Source organism: Lolium perenne, chromosome 4 (genome assembly GCF_019359855.2).
Source record: "Lolium perenne isolate Kyuss_39 chromosome 4, Kyuss_2.0, whole genome shotgun sequence".
NCBI classification, from domain to species: Eukaryota; Viridiplantae; Streptophyta; class Magnoliopsida; order Poales; family Poaceae; genus Lolium; species Lolium perenne.
The window spans coordinates 50,616,671-50,622,868 of NC_067247.2; the positions used below are offsets into that span (position 1 = coordinate 50,616,671).

Consider the following 6,198-nt stretch of genomic DNA (forward strand, 5'->3'; position numbering starts at 1 on the left):
AAGAAAATTGGAAACGCGGGCATAGTTATGCCCATGTCGTTATGACCATCAAGTGACATTTTTCACACATGTAAATATTATTTAAATGATTGATAACTACATGGTACTGTAAAAACATTAAGGCTCAACTTTCCAAGAAGTGTATTTTGATAAAAGATATAAGTGGACGATCATAGGCACAAGCATTGATCTCCTATTAACTAAGATCTATTGGCTGGCGGGCATTTGATATTTTAATAGTCTCGTAGGTTGTGTAAAACTCAATTATTTTGCCGAGTTCAGATATTCCTTCAAGTTTTGTGGTGCAAAAGTCGGTGATGTTTCAGTCCCTTTTGATTGCATTGACTTGCGATCTATAGTACAAGGATTTCTGAAAAGGGGCAAATAGAAAAATGGACAACATTTGAACAATGAGATAAATTACAAAAATAATCTCTGCATTTCGAAGATACATTCAGACACCTAACTTTGTAAATAAAACAAGTGTATATAAATTAACTTCAAACTATGTATCATCGAATTACCATTAGCTTAAAAAATCTTCAGACCGTCAATTTGAACTTCTTTTTTTTCCCTTTTCTGTACAAATCACCCGAGAGAGAATAACATAACCTTCTTTTTAAAGTTATCCATTATTTTGAACTCTAATTTCTTTCGCGAAGAATTATGAATTATATTTATATAACCCATAACCTGAAACATCAAACATATGAACAGAACGTAGTCAGTGGCTCTTCCATCTATATGAAAGCAAGTTGCAATATCCAGGGAAAAGGCGGAATTCCGGAATTCCTGTAGTGTGCATTATGTCCTTGCCACAATGGATGCGCCCTTCGATGCTTGAGAGAATATGCTTTGGAGCATGGAGTTGTAATTGGTGGGAAGAATCTTGCTGGCTGGAATAAGTCAGGTTGTAAATCTAAGCACACTTCAACGACATAGAAGATGATCTGATAATCTACTACTTGTCAGTTCCTAGCAGCTTAGCTGTAATCTCTGAAGGCTATATTCTTCAATTCGGAAGTACCTTCTTCCTATACACCTGCTTAAATTTTCTAACAATTCAAAGTGGTGGGGATTTCACTAAGTTCCGCACCTTGCGCGCGTCCACCAGAATTCCTGCCTCCTCCGCGTAGAGGAGCACCTCCCAGGGCGGGTGGCTGCAGGGGAAGTCGTGGCGTGGTTGCCAGGTGTCAGGTGAGATCTAGAGAGAAAAAAACTCAGTTCTTCTCCATGCCCGCACCTGGCCTCCTCCTCCGCCGCCAAGCTGCTCGACCACAGCTGCCTCTCCATCTAGACCGATGACCTGCAGTAACGTCGCGACAGTCAGCCATGGACGCAGGTCGAGGACGCGAGGGCGCAGTGATAACAGCGACCCACCTCGTGGATTGTTATTGTTTGGCTAATTTGGCGAATCAAGGGCATTCACCTTGTTCAGGCCATAACTGCTATTAACAAAAACAAATTATTAACTGCCACACACCACGACACCTAAACAGGGACCAGAAATGCCAAACTAAAAATTATGTCACAAACAGTAATTGGGGTTCTCCAATCTCCATGGAGTAATCCAATTCAAATCCAAGCAACAGGAAATTATAAAAGTGATCTGCAACAACCAACTTTTGTCCTCAAACACAAGAAAAGCAAATTATGCTTCTTATTCAAGTTGAAACTTATTACAGGTAAAACAAGAGCTATCGCTAAAAATGCAGGAACAAGCCACGGTTGCATATGTAAGCCAACAACTTAAGAAAGCTCAGTGGACGGTCAAGACAGTAAAGACAACAAGTAAAAGTAGAGCTTATTGTTGAAAATAGCCTATACTGAACAATTACAGTCCACAGCGAAGATTGGCCAAACTATCCTACAGAACCCAATATAATTTCTCCATTATTCGAAGACCAGGGAAGCATGAATGATCTTAGAAACTCCCAGTTTTAACAAGTCTAGATAATACCACATCAGTCAGTACGATGATATAACTTATAAGTAATAGTTCCATTAACATACTTACCTGTTGCTGATAGTGAACAACTCCTTATTTTGATTCATCACAACATGATCGACTGGGCTGTACTTCACCCCAGTTTCTTGGTCATGTAGAACCAAATGTCGTTGGCTAAAAGATCTCCTTTCCACATCCTGTCCACTCAGCCTAACATGGTTGCTTTCAACTATGGGTGCTGCAAAGGCAAGGGCTTTAGCCACAGCCCAATCAATACCTTCACCACTTTCACTCATTGCAGTGTGTTTCTCAAAAAAATTCTTCACTGCTCTATGGGGCTTGAAGCCTTCACATCCCTAACACCTTTCAGTATCTCAAGCTTAAACCTGCAAAGCAAGCATTTCAATGGTGATGGATGATATATTTGTTGAAGACATAAGTTAAAGCATAATCAACACATATGATGTCGTTATCCGGTGTTGTGGACACGTGAAATTTTCTTAGGGGACTTAAAGGTAGTACAGTAAGGTGTGAGCCAATCCCTCATGTTGCGAACATAATTTGTGCTTTTCGTGAATTCTTTGAGGATTTGGTTCACTTTGTCGTGGATCCTTTGAACATCTTCTTTGTTGACTTCGCATGTTCCAAACATTTTCTATTCATAAAGCTTCAATAAATTGGATGGATCTTAGTGACCTGCCAAAGAATAATTTTCATTAGAAATACACCAGGCCAGAATTGCAAAGCATAAATATCAGCAAAAAAACACAAGTATGATACAGAAAGGAATTGAACACAAAACATGAACATAGTAGAAAAGGTAATTAGGAGCAGTTAAAAAAGAAATGAGCGTCAAGCTTTATACCACACTGGGTAGCAAACTTTGCAGACATGATCTATAATGTGTGCAGAGTAATCAGAATCTGTAGCATGGGGATTATTACTTGGCACATTATTAGCTGTCTGAAGGATGGCTCATCAATTTCATTGTGTCCGAATCAGCGGTAGCAGATCAGATGGACCACGCCATCAGAATGGAAAGTCTGGCGCCATTCAGCAGCAAGTTCACATACACGTACAACTGCCTCCAGGTCGTCACCATTAACATGGAATATAAGGACGTTAACACCTTTGGCAACATCAGTACAGTGCTGTGAAGACCTGCCGGCTCTTGGATAGGTTGTAAATGCAACTTGATTGTTGAGAACAATGTTAATGGTTACCCCTGTTATCTAGTATGGGAAGGCACCTAGATGGAGCGTCTCGTAGACAATGGCCTGCCCGGCAAAGCTACCATCTCCATGGATCAGAATGCCCATATTTTGTTCTATAATCATTGGAGTGAAACTGCTTTTGCCCATGCCTCGCCCACGACAACAGGATCGACAACCTCGAGATGTCTGGGATTGGTGACCAAAGACAAGTGGATCCTCTTGCCAACTCGTATAAGGTACCCACATGGTACTTAAGATAGCCAGATCCGGCATAGAGTCCATCTTTGCCTTTGACAGGCCTTGTCCCGTCAGCAAACTTGCTGCATATCTGAGACAGGGGCTTGCGGACAACATTGATCCCCCCCTGTGTGCCGCGGGCAATAAGGGTCCGCATCCAGCTTCCCCGTCGCCTCCGTCTTTTGTTTCCTCCCCCACCATCCCCTGTTCCAAATCCACCAATGTGACCGAATCCAGTCGGATTTGTGTTCCGAAAATTGAGGCTTATTGAACGATTTGAAAGGGGGAAATCACCAATTGGACAACCAAATAAAAATAATCTGGATGGGCTAGGGTTTATACCTCGGATTTTGAAGAAGACCACCAAAACTTCGGCCGTGAACGTCTTGTTCACTGGCTCAACATCTTTGCCCTGAGATCAGACGCAGGAGGGCATCTGGGATTGGTGATTCATTGCAGGTGATGTTCTGTTGCACCATCTGGAGGAGGGCGGAGGCTCCGGTGGCTGGAGATCGAGGGGGTGGCGGCGTGTCCAACTGGCACGATGGCCGGGGATCGAGGCGATGTTCTGTTCGGGAGGAGGGTTGTATCCTCCTCGCTTCAGAACGAAGGGGTACACAAGGCGTCCCGAAGTAAATAGTGGAAGAAAACGGAACGAGGTGTTAGTTGCTGTGCGGTGGCATTTTGTGTAAATAATGTGAAGTGTGACATCATGTCAAGCGTGACATCATGTTAAGTGTGACATCGCAGGTTTCACTTTAATAGTAATGATTATGTCTAGCCAATTTAGACTTCACTTATATCATATGTACTCATACTCTTTATAGATAACACCAGGTACTACATTGAGGTTCCTTATATTGCCCCCTCTCCAATTTCTCGTTTCGTCCTCTGAGGCCGATACGGGGCATCCGACTGGCATGTTCTGAGATTTTTCATAAGCCACTGGCACCGTACCAACCAAATGAAGATCTAATCCTAGTAAGCATCATAAGTGGAAGCTTGAGTCTACTTGAAATTGGAGGCATTAGGAAAACTGTAGAAACATTCCTGCATGTCTTCACAATAGTCCACCTCAACGCATATCTTTCCTTGTACTCGTACATACGCGTTTGCTTCTCTCGGACGACAAGTAGGAATGTAGAAACCTGCATATAGCTAATACTGTCCAGCTGCTTTGATGCCCTGTTCAGTAAGATATTTGTGAGCCTGTCGTGCTGCTTTTTTCTTTTTTTGAACAAGGGTAGGGTGCTCAGCACTCTAATTTCATTACTCATAGACATTGTACAGATAGAAACATTGTTCCCGATGGTGATAATTTGTTGATTGCCACAGTTACAGGACAAGAAGAGGCCCTATGAGCAGGATTATTGCAAGAACAAAGAGGTGAGACTCTAGGCAGAGTCTTAGCCTGATGAGCACAGTTGTGTGCTATGATGTTTAGCGTTCTGCTGATGTGCATAATCTTCGGGTGGAGAGGCTGTAATTTTTCCTGGAACTGAACAGCTTGTCGCCTGATCTCCCAGAGGACGGCTGGATTAGTACCTCCATTCGACTGCACTGCTTTTTCCAGGTTGAGATTGTCTGTAAAGAAGTATGGCTCCTGCAGCATAAGAGAAGAAACAATATTTGCTGCAACAAGCAACCCTTCTGCCTCTGCCAGCGTCGGATTGCTGACTGGAGAAGTCTTTGCTGAAATGAAAACATCATTTGTTTGTTGTCCATTCTGCCAAGTGAGATATATGCCAATTCCTGCTTTTGAAGACTGTTCATTTGCTCTTTTTTTCCAAGCTGCATCAACAAAAAAATTTGGACCAGAATATGATAGCTCAATAGGGGTGGTGGAAGATGTGACAGCTAAAGCAGGATTTTTTTGAATTTGCAAGCTGTTGAGCAAGGCATTAGTTCTTATAATTACTTGATTAGGTTGTCCATTCAGATTGTTGAAAAGCTTCTCATTTCTCATTTTCCAAAGACACCAAAGGAAAGTGAAAATGTTTGGAATATTTATGTGAGGATGATCAAGAGCAAGGAGTTGAAGCACAGTAGTATGACCATTTTGAGCATTTTGAGCAATTAAATCCACTCTTAAGTACCAGGGAGCATGAAACTAAGTAGCTCTAGCAAAAGTGCACATAAAAAATAGATGTGAGTCATTCTCCTGTAATCCACACCTGCAACAAACGTTAGAAATATGCCTGGAATACCTTGATGCTCTTTCTGCTGTTGGGATGGCGCGTCTTATGAGTCTCTAAGCAAAAGTTTTGATTCTTGGCAGAAGATCTTTGTTATCCCAAATTCTGTTTAGCAGGCTTAGAGCTGCATCATCAGGTGTAGTTGGCTTAGGAGAACCTACATCAAAAAGTGCATGCAGACATGCTTTATAAGCAGATTTAGTGTTACACTTGCTGACATAGGCATCCCCAATGGGCCTGCCGAAGATGGTACCTGGGGTTTACTGAAGGTCCACGACCCGAAGGATAAAGAGAATCGGAAGCCCAAGTTGATAGTTAAGGAAAGATAGAGTTGTATTATGAGATAGCACTTGTAATATTGCGGGATGAGTTGGAAACCCTCCCGGACTCTGTAACTTGTGTATTACGAATCCCTCGGCTCCACCTCCTATATAAGGGGGAGCCGAGGGACAAAGAAGGCATCGATTCATTGTTTCACAAACCCTAGTTTTCATATCGTCGAGTACCTTTCGGCTGAAACCTTCGAGATCTACTTGCCCTCTACTTCTAGCTAAAACCCTAGTCTACAACCCGTAGGCATTGACAAGTTAATCCCTTGTCACTT

At 42.4% G+C, this 6,198-nt stretch overlaps 1 pseudogene; it reads right to left on the reverse strand.

Annotated features, from left to right (window-relative positions):
* Nucleotides 1-1,063: 1,063 nt before the first annotated feature.
* LOC127346770 (uncharacterized) lies at nucleotides 1,064-3,556 on the reverse strand (annotated as a pseudogene).
* Between the last annotated feature and the right edge of the window lie 2,642 nt (nucleotides 3,557-6,198).